General features: G+C 45.7%; 1 protein-coding gene and 3 non-coding genes across 4 annotated transcripts in view; 1 reads left to right on the top strand and 3 right to left on the bottom strand.

Annotated features, from left to right (window-relative positions):
• Positions 1 to 24068, bottom strand: part of LOC140188818 (uncharacterized) — a 408483-nt gene that overhangs the window by 18344 nt on the left and 366071 nt on the right. The gene's annotated exons all lie outside the window — the stretch shown is intronic.
• On the top strand, positions 4352 to 4423 carry trnag-ccc (transfer RNA glycine (anticodon CCC)). The gene has a single exon. It is a non-coding gene; the product is annotated as a tRNA-Gly (tRNA).
• Positions 7239 to 7312, bottom strand: trnan-guu (transfer RNA asparagine (anticodon GUU)). The gene has a single exon. It is a non-coding gene; the product is annotated as a tRNA-Asn (tRNA).
• Positions 7443 to 7514, bottom strand: trnam-cau (transfer RNA methionine (anticodon CAU)). Its single transcript has one exon. It is a non-coding gene; the product is annotated as a tRNA-Met (tRNA).

A 24068-nucleotide genomic window follows, 5' to 3' on the forward strand; every position in this document is an offset into this window, starting at 1 on the left:
TAAATATTTCACACAGAGAAGAACTGGCATCCGGAATTAACTCCCAAAACAGAGTCACTGGTTTATACAGAAATGAAACAGTCCCTTCGGTACAACTCATCCCCGCCGACCAAGATGTCGACCTGAACTCGGCCCATCTGCCTGCATTAGGCCCGTATCCCTCTCAACCTTTCCCATCCATGTGACTGTGCAAATATGTTTTAAATATTGTACCTGAGGCAGAGAGCCGGTGCAGTGAGGCGCTGACAGACACTCACTGTTCCGCGGGCAGGAAGAGGATCCCACAGCGGAACCGAAACGATCGAGCCCACGTCGCCATTGTCCTGACGCCACCAGCCGGGATTTACCGTTCCCCAGGAAACGACGGAGGTGGGACATCTGTGACGTCATTCGTCACGGATTGGTTGTCTCTGTGTGTCACGTGATGGAGAGTGCACTGCCCGGGAGGCGGGGCAGAGGGAGCTGTCAATCAGTGGAGCCGCTGAAAAACTTGCCACCATTGTAAATAGAGTGGGTGCAGACGGAGATTTCCGGGATCGGTGACTCCCTCCCCACCCACGGGAATTGAGTGTGTTAGAGACAGTAATATTCATATTTTAATATGACTCTGCGGCATTATACATATTTAATGTTTGTATTTTGCATATTTTTGTTGGATAATCTTTTATAATTTGGGGTAAAAACCTTGTAACTAGATCACTGAAAAATTCATGAAGAAAGAGCGTCACGGAAAAATATTGTCAAAGCCAAAATTTTAACCCAAAGTAAGTTGTCCTCATGGTACGAAAATATCACCATCTAGTTCAAAGTAAAATCTATTCTCACAGTAGATTCATGTCACCACATACAACCCTGAGATTCTTTCCTGCGGCAATTCTTAGCAAATCAATATAACTTACTGTGAACTGTAAATATGAGGAATTATAAACTGTAAACAAACAGTGAAAATTCAGGAAAAAAAGCAATAAATAATGAGCATGAAATAACCATGTAACAGAGTCCTGAAAAGAGTCCTGACGTGAGTGTATCTATCCCCTTTTGTTCAAGTCCCTGATGGTTGAGGGGTAGTAACTGTTCTTGAACCTGGTGGAGCGTGCACTGAGGCACCTGTACCTTCTGCCTGATGGCAGCAGTGAGAAAAGAGCATTGCCTGGGTGGTGAGGATCTTTGATGATGGATGTTTCTTCCCTATGGCTATGTTTCATGTAGATGTGCTCAGTGGTTATGAATGTTTTACCCGTGATGTAGCTGGGCTGAATCCACTAGCTTTGTAGGAATTTCCACTCAAAGACATTGGTGTTCCTATACCAGTTCATAATGCTGCCAGTCAGCACACCTACCATCAGACATTTATAGAAGTTTGACAAAGTTTTCAATGGCATGCTGAATCTCTGAGATTCCTGAGGAAGTAGAAAAGCTGTCATGCCTTGTTCACAGTAATATTTATATGATGGGTCCAGGACCGGTCCTCTGAGAGAGTGACACACAGGAATTTAAAGTTACTGACTCTCTCCACTTTTGATCGTACTTTGATTACTGGCTCATGTACCTCCAGATCCCCTGCTGAAGTCAACAATCTGTCCCTTGGTCTCACTGACATTGATTGAGAGGTTGTTGTTATTATGCCACTCAACCAAGTTTTCTGTCACCCTACTGCATGCCAATTCACCACCACCTTTGATACAGCCCACAACAGTGGTGTCATCAGCAAACTTGTATATGGTGTTGGAGCTGTACTCAGCCACACAGTCATAGGTGTAAAGTGAGTAGAGCTGGGGGCTAAGCACACTTCCCTATGGTGCTCCTGTGCTGATAGAGATTGTGGAGGAGACGTTTTTGCCAATCTGAACTGGCTGGGGTCTGCACCTGAGGAAATCCAGGATCCAATTTCACATGGGGGTATTGAGGCCCAGGACTGGGAGTTTACTGATTAGTTTTGAGGGGATGATGGTGTTGAGTGCTGAGCTGTAATCAATAAAGGGCATTCAGATGTTTGCATCTTTGCTGAAAAGATGTTCCAGAGTTGTGTGAAGAGCCAACGAGACAGCATCTGCTGTTGCTTCAGTAGGGGAATTGGAGAGGATACAAGTCATCATTCAGACAAGAGCTGATATGCGAATTCTTGGTTCCATCCCTCCCGCTTCTGTCTTCTCCTATCATTTTAGATCCCCCCTCCCCCTCCCACTTTCAAACCTCTTACTAGCTCTTCTTTCAGTTAGTCCTGTCGAAGGGTCTCGGCCCGAAACGTCGACTGTACCTTTTCCTAGAGATGCTGCCTGGCCTGCTGCGTTCACCAGCAACTTTGATGTGTGTTGCTTAAAAATGAGTCCCTGCTTTTCGAAGGTTAAGTCCCGGCTCTATGTTGATGTTCGGTCCCGAGTCTGTCTCTGATCTCCAAGAACCCAAGCCTCGACGATCCCGCAGCCAAGCTCAAGAGGAAAGGCCCCAGCTTGTCTCCTAGTCCATGGTTTCTAGCCCTGGTCCCGCTTTCCCCAGCCCACGTCTGCGTTTTTGTCCCTGTTCCTGGTCTGAATCCTGTCACGTCCCTACTCTAGTCAAGTCCTGTTCCTTGTACTTCAATGTCTGTGTCTCGCATTTGGGTCCGTTCCCAGCACCCCTTTGTGACAGTTCTAACACCCCGGATACCTCTATTTTCATCAGGAAACAGAGATATTATCTTATTTTAACCCAATAAAGCCTTCTCACAGTTTCTTATCTTAACGATTGGCACATCTCCTCCTCTTCAGGTTTGAGCACATTCTATACTCCCTAAAGCAGATTTCAACTCTGCAGTTAATTTCAAACGAGAAAACGTGCGGATACTGGATATCCAAACAACACATACACAATGCCGGAGGAACTCAGGTCTGATGAATGGTCTCGGTCCGAAATGTGGACTGAACTCTTTTCCATAGTTGCCGTTGCGTTTCTCTAGCATTTCGTGTGTTGTTGCAGTTAATTTAATGAGATTGATGAAAGAAGGCTGTTCCAGGTCAAATTTAAACATTACCTTGAAGTCTTTTTTCCTTCCAAAGTATCCAGCCTTTCCTAACAAATCACTTGAAATTATTCCAGATCCAGATTCCAGATGTAAATTCAACTTCATTCCAACCTCCTCCCGCATTCACCAGAACCCTCAGTTTCCGGATCTTTTTCCAGACGGAGGGCCCCTCCTGAACCTACATTATTTCCCACAATCCCCACACATTCACTGCCAGCGCCACCAACCGCTATTGCTCCTGAGCCAGTCAGCAGCTCGAACCCTCTTCTTGGTTCTGCTGTCAATCAGGTCCAGGGGCGGGGCCACGCAGCGTTTACGTACATGCTGCAATGACGTCACAAACATTAAGCTAACCTTCCTCCAGTGCACTTTTTGAGCGTCTGGTCGGAGGGTCCGGGGCTGCGGGAGGGGCAGGGTGACTTTAAACCCGTCGGTAAACACGGCCACATGGTTTGGTTGTCTCCAAAGTGTTTCAGCTGTACCTTTGCCTGTCTTCTCCACACAGTCACCCAGGGAATCTGACAGAGTCGCCATGAGTGGTGGGAAAGTGCGGGGGTTCATATCTTGGAGCAGCAGCCCCGGTTTAATGTTTCGGAGTGAAGGATTCGGTCACCGAGCTTAACGCCGAACGGCGTTGAAGTACAGACACGATGATGGAACACTGAAAAAAAATGCTGAACAGACCGTCCCTTGTTCTCGGGAAACTCTCCAGTCGCGGGCTATTTGCACACTAGACTCTCCCATATTCTAATCCTGTCTTCATTTGAAGCAGGAAAACGGTCTTCCCGTCGGCGAATCGAACCCCTCTCTCTCGCGTGACAGGTGGGGAAACTAACGAGGAATAAACAGGAGTGTGGAACCTGTCACACGGATGTCAGGGTGCAGGAGAACTCATAGAGTCACTCTGATGTCTGTTTGCTGAGTGTAGAGGTGGCGCATTTTACCCATCCCCTCCTCACCGTGTGACTGGAGGGGTCTCAGACTTCTTCAGTGATTCAGTCACTGATTGAGTTCAAGGACTGGCCAACGGAAGGGATCCCATTAAAGTCTAACCGCGTGTTTGTTTGAACGGATATTTATAATCAGAATTTGGTTCCCATTTACTGATACGTCAAGCAGGAAACCATTTGTAGCCCTTCGAATCTCTCGGGTCGATTCTCCCTTCAGTCGGATCCCAGGTGCTGTGTTTCTCCGGTCTGTCGGAACGTCGCGACATCCAGTGGTCGGAATAGGAACTGCAACAGAGTGAGGCATGATCCTTCAGAAAACAGCTCAGACACTGAGAATCGAGTTACAGACTCTTATAGCACCAGAGACCATTCAGTCACCGAATCTGGTTTGCATCATGGGGCGATGGTGGTATAGTGGTGAGCATAGCTGCTTCCCAAGCAGTTGACCCGGGTTCGATTCCCGGCCATCGCAGGTTGTACACTTTTAGACTGAAAAAGATAACCTCTCACCAAGCACTATGAACGCAGAATTCATGGGCAATTTACTGTCAGTGAAATTCACTCTAATGGATCAGACGGATCCCTCAGGTACGATGGTGGTGGTCCCTGATGTAGGAGGATCGAGGACCCCAAATTGAATGAAAAACATAACTTTAGACCCCATCCGTTAGTTCCAAGGACTCTGCTCGAGGAAACGTACACTTTCTGGTCAAATCGAACATACAGATTCCTGATGAAAGACACAACGCGCCCCAGATATTTTCTGGTCTCCCTCCTTCATCCAGCAGAAGGTACACATCACAGTCTCATGGAAAGTTGTGTCTGTTGAATGGATCCCTAGTACGATAAGATGGACTCTTGACCTCACAATCCACCTCGTTATGGTGCTGCAGCATATTATTTACCTGCGCCGTGCTTTCCCTGTGGCTGTTACACTTTATTCTGCATTTGCTTATTGCTTCACTTTGTTCTCTCCCAATGCACTGTGTATTTGATCTCTATGAACAGAGAGAAAGAGAAGCATTTCACTGTATTTCGGTATATGTGACTGAAACACGTAGAACAGATTCAATTCCCACTGTACTCATCGCGACTGCAGTACGGAGCGCTGCCTCCGGACAGCGCAGCGTTTCCCAGCTCGCAATGAAACACAGCAGAAACAGAAGAGCTGAAATTGCAGAGGGGGCGGCAGTGAGAGAGGGTTTCACTGAACTCTCGTCGAAGGGAAGATTTAAACTTCTTCAGGGTAGGCATCCATTGAAGGGACTTTGAAGTACAGAAGTCGAATCACAAACGAGAAACTGTGCAGAGGCTGGAAATCCTCGCAACACACACAAAATGCTGGAGAAACTGAGCAGGTCAGGCTGCTTCATGATCCTGAAGAATGTGACTAAACACATTGATGAAGGTAGAGAAGTAGATGTAGTGTGTATGGATTTCAGCATGGGATTTGATAAGGTACCCCATGCAAGGCTTATTGAGAAAGTAAGGAAGCATGAGATCCTAGGGGACATTGCTTTGTGGATCCAGAACTGGCTTGCCCACAGAAGGCAAAGTGTGGTTGTAGACTGGTCATATCCTGCATGGAGGCCGTTAACCAGTGGTGTGCCTCAGGGATCTGTTGTGGGACCCCTACTCTTCGTGATCTTTATAAATGACCTGTATGAGGAAGTGGAGGGATGAGCTAGTAAATTTGCTGATGCCACAAATTTTCAGGGTGCTGTGGATAATGTGGAGGGCTGCCAGAGGTTACAGCGGGACATTGATAGGATGCAAAACTGGGCTGAGAAGTGGCAGATGGAGTTCAACCTAGATAAGTGCGAAGTGGTTCATTTTGGTAGGTCAAATATGATGACAGAATATAGTATTAATTGTAAAGCTCTTGGCAGTGTGGAGAATCAGGGGGATCTTGGGATCCGGGTCAATAGGACACTCAAAGCAAGTTGACTCTCTGGTTAAGCAGGCATACGGTGCATTGGCCTTCATCAACCGTGAGATTGAACTTAAGAGCCGAGAGGTAATGTTGCAGCTATGTAGGACCCTGGTCAGATTCCACCTGGAGTTCTGTGCTCAGATCTTGTCACCTCACTACAGGAAGGGTTTGGAAACCATAGAAAGGGTGCAGAGGAGATTTACAAGGATGCTTCCTTGACTGGGGAGCATGCCTTATGATAGATAATAGGTTGAGTGAACTCGGCCGTTTCTCCTTGGAGTGACGGAGGAAGAGAGCTGATCTGATGGAGGTGTAGAAGATGAGATGCATTGATCGTGTGGAGAGTCAAAGGTGTTTCCCCCCCTCCCCCCCCCCCCCCCCCGCAGGGCTGAAATGGCCAGCACGAGAGGGCACAGTTTTAAGGTGCTTGGAAGTAGGTACAGAGGAGATGTCAGGGGTAAGTTTTTACGCAGAGAGTGATGAGTGCATAGAATGGGCTGCCAGCGACAGTGGTGGAGGCGGATACGACAGGGTCTTTTTAAAGACGCCTGCATAGGTACATGGAGCTTAGAAACATAGAGGGCTATGGGTAACCCTAGGTAATTTCTAAAGTACGTGCATGTTCGGCACAGCACTGTGGGTCGAAGAGCCTGTATTGTGCTGTAGGTTTTGTATGTTTCTATGTTTCTAAGGGTTTCGGCCTGAAACGGCGACTGTGTACTTTATTCCATAGATGCTGCTGCACATTTTCTCTTGTATGAGAGAGAAAAAAAAACTGCCGGATCACTAGCGTGTGTAAAATAGACCCGCAGGTTTGTTGGGGACCCGAGTCACTCCAATCTCAAACTGTTCCAGCTGCTACCATCCGGGAGTCAGTACCGCAGCTTAAAAGTCGGGACCAACAGCTCCGGGACAGCTTCTTCCACCAGACCAACAGACTGATTAATTCACGCTGATACAATCGTATTTCTATGTTATATTGACTGTCCTGTTGTACATACTATTTATTACATATTACTATAAATTGTACATTGCATAGTTAGACGGAGACGTAACGTAAAGATTTTTTTCTCCTCATGTATGTGAAGGACGTAATTAATAGTTAATTCAGTTCAATTCCATGGAAGAGACTTCACAGTGCAGAAGTCGAATCACAAGCGGTAAAATGTGCAGGTGCTGGAAATCCAAGCAACACACACAGAATGCTGGAGGAACTCAGCAGGCCAGGCTGCTTCATGAACCTGTGAAGGGTTTCGGCCTGAAACATCGACCGTATACTTTATTCCGTAGCTGCTGCTGCACATTTTCTCTTGAATGAGAAAGAGATTAAAAAAAAACTGCTGACGATCACCAGAGTCCCTGGGTGGGCTCGAACCACCAACCTTTCGGTTAACAGCCGAACGCGCTCACCGATTGCGCCACAGAGACGAGAATTAAATGAAGTACGAATAAATGACGAATTTTCATTGAAATCCGGTTTCCTTTTACAGATGCATAATATGACACATTTGTGTTTTAAAACACGAGGATGCATAAGCGCTGCCGCTAACAGAAAATATAGCAGAGGATGGTTTCGATCCATCGACCTCTGGGTTATGGGCCCAGCACGCTTCCGCTGCGCCACTCTGCTGCCGAGAATATAAAGAATTGTTGTATGTGAGTGTTGTGGATGCTTTGTGTGTGTTGTGTATGTGTTTATCTCTGTGTCTGTTTATGTCTTAGTCACAGTCATAGTCATAGTCATAGTCATACTTTTTTGAACCCGAGAGAAATTAGGTTTCGTTACAGTTGCATCAACCAAGAATAGAGTATAAATATAGAAATATAAAACCATAAATATTTAAATAATAATATGTAAATTATGCCAGGAAATAAGTCCAGGACCAGCCTATTGGCTCAGGGTGTCTGACCCTCCAAGGGAGGAGTTGTAAAATTTGATGGCCACAGGCAGGAATGACTTCCTATGACGCTCTGTGTTGCATCTCGGTGGAATAAGCCTCCGGCTGAATGTACTCCTGTGCCCAACCAGTACATTATGTAGTGGATGGGAGACATTGTCCAAGACGGCATGCAACTTAGACAGCATCCTCTTTTCAGACACCACCGTCAGAGAGTCCAGTTCCATTCCCACAACATCACTGTCTGAGTCTGGGTCTGGGTCTGTATATGTCTGGGTCCATTCCCGCTTTTCCCCCTATTCATACCCAGTTTCTTTCGTTCATTCCCTGTTTCTCCTCTTTCTCTTTTTCTCCACCTTTCTTTCTTTCCTCCCTACTTTCTGGCCCACTCAGTTATCATCTCTGTGCCGTTTATGCTCTAACCGCCTTGCACCTCGTTCCCGATATTTCACCAGTGACTCTGTTCTACATTGTTTAGTTGTTCAGACAGACAATTCATCCCACTTCTGAGGCTTTTTAAAAGCATGAACAGCGACGTTTTCACCCACAACGGGGACTCAGTCCCGAGGTGCCATTAACTTCCTAATCCTGGCCTGATGATTGGATGACTGTCCGAGTCCCTTCAGTGCTGAACCAGCAGTTCACCTTGTGAAACGGAACTCGCGACATTAATGCATTGCAAACACTTCCCTCAAATGCAGCAATTCCTCCTCCGGGATTAACTGTTCGTATCACGTTCAGACCATCACGGCCGGACCAGTGAGTGACAGATGGAGCGGTAGGGACTATCGCTGATGGTTCGCCCCTCCCTGTAACGAGGGGCAGTTTTTCCATTTCTCCACCGTAGCTTTGTAACTGACACAGTAAGGGTTGGGTTTTAACTCCCCCACGTGGGACGGTGTAAAGACACGCTGGCAGCTGATTATCCCCTATCACCGGGCTTCTCCCTCTCTTCTCCCACTTTTCAATTCTACTCCTCATTTGATTTCTCCAGACCTCCTGAAGGGTCTCGGCCCAAAACGTCGACTGTACTCTTTTCCATAACTTCCTCCGTCGCTCCAAGGGAAAAACTGCCTGACTTGCTGAGTTCCTCCAGCATTTTGGGTGTGTTGATCCGTGTCTTGCTAAACCCATGAATCATCTTCCCAAATCTTTTGTAAAGTAGATATTCGGAGAAATGTTCTTATATTGTAAAAATAAAATTACGTGTGATTAATTCAACAAAAAGCTATTAACAGATACCAAAACGTACCACAGAAAATGTAATTTAAAGACCTTTTTCATGAAAGAAATTGACCCTTTCCTTCCCAGTAGCAGACTCTTGATATGAGTTGTTTCTCTGGTCTGGGAATGAGTTTCCAGATATTAAATTGATATTATATCCGCCAGTGAAAAGAAATACACACACACACACACACACACACACACACACACACACACGTGTAAACAAACAGTAACACACACGCACAGGCACGAAAACAAACAGATACACACGCACAAACACACGCATACTCACACACACTCCCCCACCCCCCCGCACACGCGGAAACAAACTAAGTTAAATACAGAAAGCGCAGTGACTAGCAAACTGAAGGAATAAATGTGATAACACAGTTGAGATATTGAACACGAACAGGCCTGGAAATATCTCAAATGAATTATGTTAACATTAGTTGTATGTGGACATTAATAAATACGCGATGGTCATAACCTCCTGGCAGCGTGTTATGCCTTTGGAGAGACGGCGCTCCTCTGAAGACACCAACGGAAGAAGCACTGGAAACATTTCGAGGTAGTTAAACTATCACTGAAGTGGAGTTATGGGAGTGAGTTGCAAACTCAGCACAAGAAATGAAAGAAGTGAGAAGGGAATCTATGTGAAAAGCCGAGTGAGGGCACAGTGCAGATGTTGAGGGACGAGGAGAATCAGCGAGGGAAGGATGAGGGAGTAACTTTAAATTCCTCAGTGTTATCATTTCAGGTTATCAATCCTTGGCCCGGCACATACGTTTCATTACAGAAAAGGCTCGGCAGCGCCTCTACACGCCATCTAAACTGTTGACAGATTTCCATAGGTGTGCGGTGGAGAGCATATTTACTGGTGGCATGAGGACCTGGCATGGGACCACCAATGCCCTTGTACGGAAAAGCTCACAAACAGTAATGGATAGAGCCCAGTCCAGCACAGGTAAATCCCTCCCCGCCGCTGAGCTCAGCTACACGGAATGCCGGATCCTGGCCATCCAGGTCATACTCTCTTCTCGCTGCTGCCATCAGGAAGGAGGTAACCCATCAATAGGTCCATTACCCCTCAGCCATCAGGCTATTGAAGAAGAACGGACAACTTCATTTACCCAACACTGAACTGTACCCACAACCCAGAGACTTACTTTCAAGACTCATCACTTCATGTTTTCGATATTTATTTATTATTTACTATTAACACTTTCTTTGTTCTTTCTTGTATTTGTGTAGTTTATGGTTTTGTTCACCTTTCTCGTTTGCTGTCTTTGCTGAGTGTGGTATTTCATTGATTCACTTTTGTTACGTTCCATTTACTGTTGACGCTCCTATGGTGACGTGTATATAGTTCGGGAATAAATTTAGTTTAATCTTGCAACTTTGGACTTTCGGGAGAGGAATCTATTGGGCGAGACACGGATGCTGTTTCACACTGTTAGCGACGTGGTGGAAAGATTGGTGGAGCCCAGCAGCTTTATTCTCTGGGACAGCATTGCGGCAGAGGACAGCACCGAACGGAACGCCTTATCTCCGGACATAGAAGATAGGAAGGGGAGTGGGCGACACAGGTCTTCCAGTTGTTTCATTTGAATGGTCATCTCTGCATTGCAATCACCGGACCACTGTTCCAGCATTTCATATCAACGGGCTGTTGTGACTGTAATCTATATCCTCATCCAGGAGGAACCAGTCTCATCACATCCTGTTTGTTAAGACACCTCAGGATTTTACATCTATTCTGTAACAAGTTCTTACTGCTCTATATTCCAGAATATACAATCCTTGTATCTTGAACTCGGTTCAGAACACAAATTGCACACCACAGGTATTAATTTAATTTAAAAAAAAATAAAGTTTACTCGTTTCCCGCGATTAACACCACCCCTTTAAATGCCTGTACTCTAAGTGGTGTTCCAGATGTTGTGTCTCTACATAATTGAAAAAAAATTTCTCTACTGATGGATTCGGGTCTCCTCGCTATATACCTTGCTTGCTTAACCGAAGTTTTGGAACATGCTGTATGGTTGCCAGCAAGCATTTTGGAATTGACGTCCTCGCCCAGCTGAATCACATTGACTGTCAGAGGGCGACAAAACCTTACCATTCCGATAAAATGCTTCCTTCTATCTTAAGCTACTATGTTGATTAACGTTACCTCCCATTTCACTGAACTTTACACACTCACTAATATTTTGATATCTTTCTTTTTATATAGTTTTAGAATCGGTGTGAAACTGGAAGGTGTATAGCCAGACAGTGAGGTGGGGATGTGGAACATATTGACAGAGCAGCTGATCTACTGTGGGGAGAAGAGGCATTGTTTGCAGTCCAGAGCTTCTGCAAACTGATCCATAGTAACCATCAGTAATCAATCCCCATCATTCCTCGTGTAGGTTCTTATCAATTCAGGGTTTTCATTGGAAATTCTGTCGGCTGAGTGACCCTGGTCACTCTTAACATTCGACTGATCATCTGCTACCAACATGGACTGAACTGCTTTCCTATTGAGTCGGACATCTTCAGAACTCCTAACCATGGGGCTCCGTGAGTGTATGAAGAAATGAGATTATTCCAGACAGTATCAGCCCACAGTGTTTAAGGTCTCCTCAGCGGACAAATCTAGTGACCACTTGCCGCATTCTCTCGTTCACTAAAGGTATCCTTCCTGAAGTACGGGCCCCTACCTGCAGGCAGGAGAACGGGGTTGTTTGGATCTCCCTTTCTCAGAGGCAATAGAGGCGAAGTCTATTAACGAGAGAGGATTCAAATTCAACGCATATTTATGATCAAAGAAGGTATAAATTATACACCTTGAGATTTGTCTGTTCATAAGCAACCACAAGGCAAGAAACTCGAATAATCCAATTTTAAACAGACCAAAAGCCAATGCACAGAGAAGGAGAGAGAAAGAAACACACATCGTGCAAACAAGAGAAGCAAGCTAACAGCATTCCGAACCAGACTGGATAACAGATCCGCTCCCGGAGCATCCGGAGTAGGCCAAAAGACTCGGTCCCCGGTTTTTACACCAACGAGCCAGAAAAGCACAACAGCGGGATCCACCGCGATCTATTTCATTGTGTTATTTATTCAATTACATCAACGGGCTGAGAAGTTAACGAGACCTCGGGATTCATTAAATTAAGTCACCTTGGTGTGAGTGAAACTATCGTAAGCTGCAAAATACCGACAGGAGGAAATAGTGTCCTTTGGCTAATTTCGGCTCTCTATTGTTCGACCCATTGATGTTTGTCCCGAAGAACAGCACACAGACAAAGAGGGAGAACGCAGTATAGACACAATGGAAGATAAACAGAATGTGTGACAGCAGGGCTACTGAAATCGTGTTGATTAGATAATGCAAAATACATTCATTGCTGACATGCCTGGAACGAGACCTCCGAATGGGTTGGAGCACAGAGATAAGGACAGGATGGGGCCGGGGGTAGGAAACACGGAAAAGAAAACAGAGACACGGGCAGAGAGATAGGCGCGAAATAAATCGACGAAGACCAGTTATTAAGGGAAACGATGTGATGTCAGCAGAACACCGATAAGTAAAAATAAAAGAAAAGATTAGAAGCTTCCACAACGGAGCAGCGCAACACCACGTTCAGCCAATAGCAGAGTGGCTCAGCGGAAGTATGTTGGGCCCATGGCCATTCGGTCGAAACCATCGGTCCCTCCGCGACTCCCTGGTCCACACGTCCCTCCCCACGGATCTCCCACCTGGCACTTATCCCTGTAAGTGCAAGTGCTACACCTGTCCCTACACCTCCTCTCTTGTCACCATTCAGGGCCCCAAACAGCACTTCCAAGTGAGGCAACACTTCACTTGTGAGTCTGTTGGGGTCATCTATTGCATCCGGCGCTCCCGGTGCAGCCTCCTCTACATCGGTGAAACCAGACGCAAATTGGGGACCGCTTCGTCGAGCACCTCCGCTCCATCCGCCAAAACAGATAGGATCTCCCAGTAGCCACCCACTTCAACTCTGCTTCCCACTCCCATTCAGATATGTCCATACATGGTCTCCTCTACTGCCATGATGAGGCTAAACTCAGGTTGGAGGAGCAACACCTCATATACAGTCTAGGTAGTCTCCAGCCCCTTGGTATGAACATAGAATTCTCCAACTTCCGGTAATTCCCTCCTACTCCCGTCCCCTATCCCTATGTCAAGCTGCCCCCTCCCCCAGTTGCCTACCACCTCCCTCATGGTCCCGCCTCCTTCTACTACCCATTGTGTTTTCCCCTATTCTTTCTTCAGCTTTCCTGCCTATCACCTCCCTGCCTCCCTTCCCCCACACCTTTACCTTTCCCCTTACTGGTTTTTCATCTGGAACCTACCAGCCTTCTCCTTCCCACCCTCCCTCCACCTTCTTTATGGGGCCTCTGCCCCTTCCCCCTACAGTCCTGACGAAGGTTCCCGGCCCGAATCGTCGACTCATCGTTTCCACGGATGCTGCCCGAACTGCAGAGTTCCTCCAGCGTGTTGTGAGTGTTGCTTTAACCCCAGCATCTGCGGATTATTTTGTGTTTACCATTTATGACTTGTCTAATTTACCACAGATTCGAGAAACGAAACTTCTGCGCACTCTGTAAACGGACTGAAGCGTTGAATGCAGGGGATATTCATAAGGATTTTGGCTGAGATGGAGAGTTCCCGTGTAAGCGGAGACTGGATAGAGTGCGGTTGTATCCATGGAGTGCTGGCGGTGACGGAGATCTTTGAAGGTCATATCAAATTAGCCGGGGCCTATCTGAATGCTGGTATAATGTCCTGACGTGTGTAAACCTAGACAGCATCAGATTAGGAATTTCATGAAAACGGTGTTTGGAAACTGGAACCCATGCCGGAGGCAGATACACGCAGAACATTAGAGAATTGTCTGGGCAAGCACCTCAACCAGCAAGGCACTGAAGGCAATAAATCAGTTCGTAAGTGAGTTGATTTACTTTTACTCTGGTGAGATCGGTTCTTGATTGTCGGCATGGACGTGGTGGGTCGAAAGGCCTGTTTCAGGGTGACATGAGACTGTGATTCTATCTTACATTTGTTAATCACAATAAAGGTGGGTTTAATTTAATCGTGTGCTGGAGAGAGGGTGTGGAGAGGGATCCCACAGGGACAGGCAGATTGAGTGGTGTGTAGAATGACACACTCAGGGTAAACACATCATCTGACAGGTTTGGATGCGTTTTAGTTTGTTGTGGGAGTCTGGGTTACAGTGAGAACAGGAAGCTGCACTGGTCGGTTCATCGAGAAAATCTGAAAGGTAGGAAATCCACCCTTGATCGACTGGCCAACCCAGGGTGCATAATAATTATATACTCAATCATGGATATAAACAATTTCGGGAACTCGTACGCTATTTAGCAGGTTTGACCAGTCGGCCGAAAGAAGTCTGCGCAGATCGGGTTCTATGAAGAGTTTATTTCTGATAGTTTCGATGAAAGATGAAAACTCTGCTAAATGCAATCGTTGGAAATTACACCTGCGTTAATTTTCTGTGAGACCGCGATGTTCACCATTATATCACCATTGTGCCATCATTCTGCAGGAGGCTTGGGTCCTGAATCGTCTCCAGGGGTGTTTGACTGTGGCTCGAGCTGCTTTCTGAGCCCGGTCACTCTGATTCCTGACTGTGCTGCAGTTCCTGTTATGTCCAGTTGACGGCGGCATCTTTCTACAGACCGGAGATACAAAACTCCCAGTAATTGGCACGGAACCGGACTGAAGTGAGAATGATTCCTTCAAAATTCGAAGAGCTACACATCGTTTCCGCCCTGTCGCATTACTTTTCAACAAGACGGAGTTGAGTTCGAACGAGAGTACTTCCTTTCGCTAATCCTTGAACACAACGGTGACTGAATCGCTGGAGGAAACTGAGACACCTCTGTGGGAAGGACACTGACTCCAATGTTGCACTCAACAAACAACAAGGGAATTCTATTCACCGTCTTGAGCTCTTATATGTGCTTCAAATGTTATACCAACAGTAATTCCCCGTTAGTATAGTGGTTAGTATCCCCGCCTGTCACGGGGGAGAAAGGGGTTCAATTCCTCGACGGAGAGATACTAATCTTACTGCTCAAAAGATAAAGAAAGGTGAACAAATAATTTGGCATTGAAGTGATCAGTTCAGCGCTCATTGGGAAGGTGGAATCTCTTGCTGCTGTGAGCTCGGAATGGTAGAGTTTTCCAAGAAGAAGGACACTTTGTGTTCAGACTGCTTCTTCGAATCTCCCTAGGAGAATCTGTATTTCGCAGCGTTCGTTGTTACACTCAGCGGCTGAGTCCATCACTCCGAGCACACTAAACCCTGGGTTTAGTTGTCAGCTCCGCATTGTCCACCACTTTAGCAAAGTAACTAACCAACATTGACTGTCATTTGCATCCTCATCTTGCTTTGCTACGCAAAATGACTCCAGTCCCCTGCTGTGCAAAGGGAAATCAGACTTTACAAAGACCTTTCTTGCCGAGGTTGACAGCACATTATCTGTGAACTTTCCCTGCCAAGGCGCTACGTTAATTTGACTTGCTGTATCTCCTCCCACTTCCCTTTCGTTCTGTAAAGGACAACATGGATTGTGGGTGCAGTTGAATTGTCCAGAGAATTCAGGTCTCCTCAGTGATCCTGTCATCGACTATCCTGAAGAGGAGGGTTGCTGAACAACAATGCAGGCAGCCGTTCTTTGGGCCATCACTCCGCAGAGTGCTCTCATGCAAGAAATTAAAACAAAGTTTAATATCAGCAACTGGAGTTGCACAAACTTCCTAGCGGGGACTGAAGCCAATTATAGGTCCCAAAGGTGATAATAGAGTCGTATGTATCTCCGGACCAAACTTATTACCCTTAACAGCTTCCAACGGGATCCATACGGTTAAAGTTGGTGATGTTCTCAGATATATCAAGGGTGTTTGTCCATTATTCCAGACCAATGATGGCACAGTTATCTTCACTCTCAGACAACAGAACGTTTAATGCTGTTCGGTTTTGAGACGCAACTTTGCAGTTTTCTGCCATTTTGTGAGAAATATCATTGGTGTTCAGACTTATATCAGCACTGTGGCTGTGTCGTTAGCCAATTACTGCAACACTGGGGCCATACCGATGCTCCCACGAGTCAGTCTGGTGGGTCCCCAGAACAGGAACACTAAAATCCAGTAACGCTGCTCAGTCTCCTTCAGCCTTCAAAGCTGGCAGATGGTATGTATTTGGTACTACCTTCGCCAAATTATAATAACCCCTTGACAGTGTTTGTTCAGACCAGAGACACCATTAAAGTAGAAAGGGGATACCCCGGGACAATAAATACAGTCGGCTTGCTAGCCCATTCTGTAAGTGCCATTAACAGAAGGTGTGATATCACTGGTGATATAGGTATTGTTACCTAAATCTGATCCCATCACCCTGTAGATGCAGTAACAGACTTCACCCTCATCCTCACGAAGCAGCTTCACAGCTGAGAATTTATGCAGTCCATTATAAGAAATTTAATAGCATCATTCAAAGCAGTTCCATTGGCAAGTGTGATTTCTCCGGGCAGTTCAGCCCAATGCTCCTTTCACAGCTCTAACATTGATACCACAGTGAAAAACAGAACCAAACTTTCCCGAACCTCGTCACCTCCATTTGGCCTTCGGCCCGGCGCTGACATCGATGGAAGCTTGTGATCTCCTCGCTGTCAGCGAAGGATCCGCCACCTTGTCACGGTTCTGCCACCTCGAATTGTCTTCAATTCCAAAGGGAAGTTACAGACTATTACTTGTGATAATCAACCCACACAAATTGCTGGAAGAACTCAGCAGGCCAGACCGCATTTATGGAAGAAGATTTTTTTTTCCATAGATGCAGCCTGGTCTGCGGAGTTCCTCTGGCAATTTATGTTTGTTGCTCGAATTTCCAGCATCTGCAGATATTCTCTTGTTTGCCAATTGCGATAATCGTTTGCCAGAAAAAAAGTGCGATGGACAAAGCAGAAATGAACCTCATGATACCGACCACTACCCCCTTTCAGTGAAGCCATCTCTTTTGTACAGTTCACCTTTGCACCACATGAAGTCACGGAGATCCGGTAAATGCAAGTAGGCATTTTCCATGCTGAGCTCTTTGACTTCGCTAACTTTGCCTCCAACTTTCACCCTGTCCTCAAATTTACCTGGTCCATTTGCGACACCTCACCCTCCTTTCTTGATCTATCTCTGTCTCTGGAGACAGCTTATGTACTGATGTCTACTATTAGCCAACAGACTCTCACAGCAACCTGGACAATTCCCCTTCCCAACCTATGTCTTGCAAAAATGCCATCCTATTCTCGCAATTCTTCCGTCTCTGCCGCATCTGCGCTGAGGATGAGGCTTTTCATTCCAGGACGAAGGAAATGTCTTCCTTTTTTAAAGAAAGGGGCTTCCCTTCCTCCACCATCAACTCTGCTCACAAACGCATCTCTCCCATTTCATACACATCTGCTCTCACCCCATCCTCCCGCTACCCCACTAGGGTTAGGGTTCCTCTTGTGCTCACCTACTGCCCCAGCATCCTCCGGGTCCAACACAAAATTCTCCGTAACTTTCACCACCTCCAACGGGATCCCACAACCAAGCACATTTTTCCCTCCCTCTCTTTCTGCTTTCCGCAGGGGTCGCTTCCTACGCGACTCCCTTGTCCATTCGTCCCCCACCCCCCATCTCTTCTCACCTATCTCCCTCCAAGCACTTATCGTTGTAAGCGGAACAAGTGCTCCACCTGCCCTTACACTTCCTCCGTCATCACCATTCAGAGCCTCCGACAGTCCTTCAGGGTGAGGCGACGCTTCACCTGTCAGTCGGCTGGGCTGATATACTGTGCCCGGTGCTCCTGGTGTGGCCTGTTATATATTGTTGAGACCCGAAGTAGACCGGGAGACCGTTTCTCTGAACACTTACGCTCTGTCCGCCAGGGAAAGCAAGTTCTCCCAGCCACACATTTTAATTCCACGTCTCATTCCCATTCTGATATGTCTATCCACGGCCTCCTCTACTGTCAAGGTGAAGCCGCACTCAGGAAGGGGGAACAACACCTTATATTCCGTCTCGGTAGCCTGATGGCATGAACATTGATTTCTCTAACTTCCGTTAAAAAACACAGAAACATTACAACACAGAAACAGGCCTTTTGGCCCTTCTTGGCTGTGCCGAACCATTTTTCTGCCTAGTCCCACTGACCTGCACCTGGACCATATCCTTCCATATACCTCTCATCCATGTATCTGTCCAAGTTTTTCTTAAATTTACCACTTTGTCTGGCAGCTCATTCCACAGTCACACCACTCTCTGTGCGAAGAAGTCTCCCCCCCCCCCGATCCCCAATGTTCCCTTTAAATTTTCCCCTTCACCCTTAAACGATGTGCTCTGTTGTTTTTTCTCTCCCTTAGCCTCAGTGGAAAAAGCATGCTTGTATTCACTCAGTTTATACCCATGATAATTTTATATCCCTCTATCACATCTCCTCTCATTCTTATACGTTCCTAAGAATAAAGTCCTAACCTATTCAACCTTTCTCTGTAACTCAGCGTCTCAAGTCCCGGCAATATCTCTGTAAACCTTTTCTGCACTCTTTCAACCTTATAATATCTTTCCTGTAATTAGGTGACCAAAACTGCACACAATACTCCAAATTCGGCCTCACCAATGTCTTATACAACCTCACCATAATATTCCAACCCTTATACTCAATACTTTGATTTATGAAGGCCGAAGTACAAAAGCTCTCTTTACGACCCTATATACCTGTGACGCCACTTTTAGGGAATTTTGTATCTGTATTCCAGATCCCTCTGTTCTACTGCACTCCTCAGTGCCCTACCACTTACTTTGTAATTTACCTTGGTTTGTCTTTCCAAAGTGCAATACCTCACACTTGTCAGTATTAAACTCCATCTGCCATTTTTCAGCCTATTTTTCCAGTTGGTCCAAATCCCTCTGCAAACTTTGAAAACTTTCCTCACTGTCCACTATTCCTCCAATCTTTGTATCATCAGCAAATTTGCTGATCCAATTTACCACATTATCATCCAGATCATTGACATAGATGACAAATAACAATGGACCCTGCACTGATCCTTGTGGCACACCACTAGTCACAGGTCTCCACTCAGCGAAGTAATTCTCCACTACCACTCTCTGGCTTCTCCCATTGAGCCAATGTCTAATCCAATTTACTACCTCACCATGTATACCTAGCGACTGAATCTTCCTAACTAACCTCCCATGCGGGACCTTGTCAAAGGCCTTACTGACGTCCAGATAGGCAATATCCACTGCCTTCCCTACATCCACTTCCTGGTAAACTCCTCGAAAAACTCTAATAGATTTGTTAAACATGACCTACCACTCACAAAACCATGTTGACTCTCCTAATAAGTCCCCATCTATTCAAATACTTGTAGATCCTATATGTTAGTACTCCTTTCAATAATTTACCTACTACCGAAGTCAAACTTATTGGCCTATAATTTCCCGAATTACTTGTTGAACCCTTTTTAAACAAGGGAACTATATGAACTATCCTTCAATCCTCCGGCACTACACCCGTGGATACTGACATTTAAAATATATCTGCCAAGGGCCTCTGCAATTTCAATACTATTCTCCTTCAAGGTCCGAGGGAATACCCTGTCAGGTCCTGGGGATTTATCTACTCTGATTTTCCTCAAGATAGCAAGCACCTCCTCCTCTTCAATTTTTATAGGTTCCATGACCTCACTACTTGTCTGCCGTATTTCTATTGACTCCATGCCAGTTTCCTTAGTAAATACAGACGCAAAAAAAAAATAACTATTTAAGATTTGCCCCATTTCTTCTGGTTCCATACATAGCCGAACACTCTGATATTCAAGAGGACAAATTTTATCCCTTGCTATCCTTTTGCTCTTAATATACCTGTACAAGCTTTTTGAATTATCCTTCACCTTGACTGTCAAAACAATCTCATGACTTCGTGCCACTCCTCCCCTTCTTACCCCACCCCTTGTTTATTTTCATTCTCCCCCTTTTTTTTACTTCTTTCTCTGTCCCTGTCACAATCACTCCTTGCCTGCTCCCCATCTTCCTCTGTGCTCCCCTCCACCTTTCTTTCTCCCTAGGCCTCCTGTGCCATGATCCTCCCTCTTCTCCAAATCGGTATCCGTTTTGCCAATCAACTTTCCAACTCTTAGCTTCATCCCTCCCCCTCCTGTCTTCCCCTATCATTTCGGATCTCCCCCTCCTCCTCCCACTTTCAAATCTCTTACTATCTCTTCTTTAAGTTTGTCCTGACGAAGTGGCTCGGCCCAAAACGTTGACTGTACTTCTTCCTATAGACGCTGCCTAGTCTGCTGCGTTCCACCAGCATTTTGACTGCGTTGCGTGAATTACCAGTATCTGCAAATTTTCTCGTGTTTGCATTTTCCGTGCGGGTTTGGAGGGACTACAACCAGAGGTCATGAGTTAAGGGTGAAAGATGAATGTTTAAGGAGAGCTGGAAAGGAAAATTCATCACTCAGATGGTTATGAGAATGTCTGAACAAGCTGCCAGCACAAGTAGTGCATACAAGTTTGATTTCAACATTTAAGAGAAGTTTAAATAGTTGCGTGCATGGTAGGGGTATGGAGGCATATGGTCCCAGTGCAGATCGATGGGAGTAGGTAGATTAAATGATTTGGCATAGACTGGATGGGCCGAATGGCCTGTTCCTGTGCTGTACGTTTCTATGATTCCATGAATCTATGATGCAGAATTCTGAAACCTGCCCCTGCACCAGCTCCTCGGTCACACATTCATCTGCTCTAACTTTCTGTTCCTACCCCCACCACCACACGGTACCGGGAGTAACACGGAGATTACAACCCTTCAGGCCCCGCTCTTCACCTTCTTCCCCAACTCTCAATATTCACCGTGTGGGACATCACCCCTTTTCTGCCTGTCCATTGGTTCCGACGCAAACCACCAATTATGGCTGAATCAACACTGGCCCGCTGTTCTATAGCTGCTCTGAGACGTCCCTGACCCTGGCACCAGGGAGAGGACACTCCGGTTTAAGATGGCGCTGGTGAAGCACAGCGATGACTCACCGGTATCAAACAAAACCACGAATTACTTCATGAATCACACATTTTCAAGTAAACGATCACTGCAATCAATAGCCTATTGTTTTCCTATCGGAGCTGAGCTTTTCAACCTCCTGTACAACCTGGCATTTTTGCGGTGTGAACTGAAGAATTAAAGATGCAGGACGGTTGTGCGTGACGTGCCCGGGCCGGAGAGTGGGGAACGAGACAATGTTTGGCCATTGCTGGAGAGGACTGAGAGTTGATCCGATGTGACAGAACTGAGGCGAGGAAAGCGGACACAACGCAGAGTAGAGTTGACTGGGCCCGGGCCCAGGCCTGCGAGCGAGAAAACACCTGAGGTTTGATCGATTTAAATGCCAGATCAGGGAGTCGGGGTCGGAGGCAAGGGACGGGCCGGTTCAGCTGGCTGCTCAGCGAGGTGCACTCGTCTCTCCACTGAACCGAGGCTCTGGCCTGCAACTAACGGGCTGCTCGGCTGCAGTGACGACTGGCTTCACAGCCCTGGACCCACTCTCTCACTCTCGTCAACTTCAGGTGTCTGATCGCTTCTGTTGTTTGCACGATTTGTTTTTATTTTCCTGCACTCTGCATATTTGATGGTCTTTTTTAAAAAGCGTTCCATCGGGATTATCCATTTTTTAGCTGCCCGTATGGAGACAAATTTCCAGATTATGTATGATATATATATACTTTGATCATAAATGTACTTTGAACTTTGAACAGCATAATTTTGCGGATAGTGGGCAGCAATCGAGTTACACAGCGCTATCACTTGCTTCTTAACCAGCCAGACTCAGAGCCAGTCTCAGCTCCTCAGCTTCTTCCTCCCTCATTTATTTTCTGCCAGTAACTCCTATACCAACCACTAGACTCGCCGTTCTTTTCCGATAGAGTTAATATTATCAGCGAGAAATCAGTTAATATCAATAATTCGGCATTAACATTTTCCTAGTACGGGGCTCTCCCGAGTCGACGTCTGTTTCTTTCCTCTCGCAGGCGATCCTCCAGTAGATTATTTTGGTTCTGGTGAGGTCATGGCTGGACAAATCTGCGTGGATAACTTCTCTCACGTCAACTCTGAACAACCTATGTGCTCACTATCACTGGTCTCTAACTCGTGTCTTCAGTATTATTTATTTGCTTGTTTACTTGCATTTGCAGAGATTGTCGTATTTTGCTCCTTGATTGTTTCTCAGTCGTTGTATGTCTTGCTTTGATTATGTGGTATTTCTTTGTTCTACTGTGTATAATGGCAATAAAATGAATCTCAAGGTGGTAATGGTGACATATACTTATTGCACTTTGATAACAAATTTAATTTGAACTTTGTGTATTGCATGCTGTTCTGGTTTCCTCTCTTGAGGAAAACTATTGGTTTCCTTGGTGTTGCAGAGCAGGATGACCATATTGATGGCGAGTTTGTCAATGAGCAGAGGTTGAATTGACTGCGATTATGCATGCTGAAATTCAGAAGAATGAGAGGGAAACTTAGAGAAACATACAGAATTGTGAAAGGGATAGACGAGATAGACAGTAATGTTCATTCTTCTAAACTAAAACTAGGGGTCATAACGTCAATATTCTGAGGAATAGATTTAGGATGGAGTTGACAGGAAATTGGATATAAAAGGGAGTAGTGAATTTGTGATATTCTCTGTGCAAGGAGGGGGTGGAAGCTAACTTATTAAAGACATCTTCAAGAAAAATACCAGGAAATTTGACGAAGGAAAGGCAGTGGATGTTGTCTACATGGACGTTAGCAAACCCTTTGACAAGGGCCTGCATGGGTTGTTGTTCAAGAACGTTCAGTCGTATGCCATTCAAGGTGTGTTAGTGAAATGCATTACAGTTTGATTTTGCTGACTAAGCCAGAGAATGGTAGTAGATGCTGCCTCTCTGACTGGAGCCTTGTGACGAATGGAGGGATGCAAGAATTGGTGCTGGCTTTTTGTCCAGAGACTGGGAGATACAGGAGAAACACCACAATCCTGCAATCTATGCACCTGTTTCTTGTTGTCTTTCTACCTGCATGGCCTATCTATTTTTCAGTTTGCCTATCGGCGTCCGTCTCTCCGTCTCCCCGTCTCCCCGTCTCTCCGTCTCCCCGTCTCCCCGTCTCTCCGTCTCTCCATCTCCCCGACTCTCCGTCTCTCCGTCTCTCCGTCTCTCCGTCTCCCCGTCTCTCCGTCTCTCCGTCTCTCTCTCTCTCTCTTTCTCCAACTTCCTCACGCTTGTCTTTCTCTCGTTCTTTTCCAGCCGCCATGCACCTATTCGTCTGCCATTTTCCAGTATTTTCTTGTATTATTTAACAGTCTGCCCAGTCCTTTGCAGATTGAAATATTTACTCTCGATGTCTTTTTACTTTTGACAGATTTGAGATACCCATTAAAGACTGTTACATCACCAAAATGACAAACAAAATTCTAGAGGAATTCAGTAGCATTCCTTGTGTTGTCCTGGATTGCCAACATCTTCAGATTTTCTCCTGTTTGTACATTAGCGACGTGCTTATTTTACCGTCTCTCTATTGTATCTTCGTTCGAATCTGTTTTTTTTTGTGTGTATTTCGAATTGCATTGACTTCATTACTTACATACTTTATATAGTCATAGTCGTATTCATAGTCATACTTTATTGATCCCGGGGGAAATCGGTTTTCGTTACAGTTGCACCATAAATAATAAATAGTAATAGTAATATTACTATTAGTAAATCGTAAATAGTAATAGTCATAGAAATAATAAATAGTAATAGAATAGTAATAGAAATAGTAATAAATAGTTAAATAGTAATATGTAATTTATGCCAGTAAATTATGAAATAAGTCCAGGACCAGCCTATCGGCTCAGGGTGTCTGACCCTCCAAGGGAGGAGTTGTAAAGTTTGATGGCCACAGGCAGGAATGACTTCCTATAACGCTCTGCGCTGCATCTCGGTGGAATGAGTCTCT

The sequence above is a fragment of the Mobula birostris genome, chromosome 28, assembly GCF_030028105.1.
Source record: "Mobula birostris isolate sMobBir1 chromosome 28, sMobBir1.hap1, whole genome shotgun sequence".
Classification (NCBI taxonomy): Eukaryota; Metazoa; Chordata; class Chondrichthyes; order Myliobatiformes; family Myliobatidae; genus Mobula; species Mobula birostris.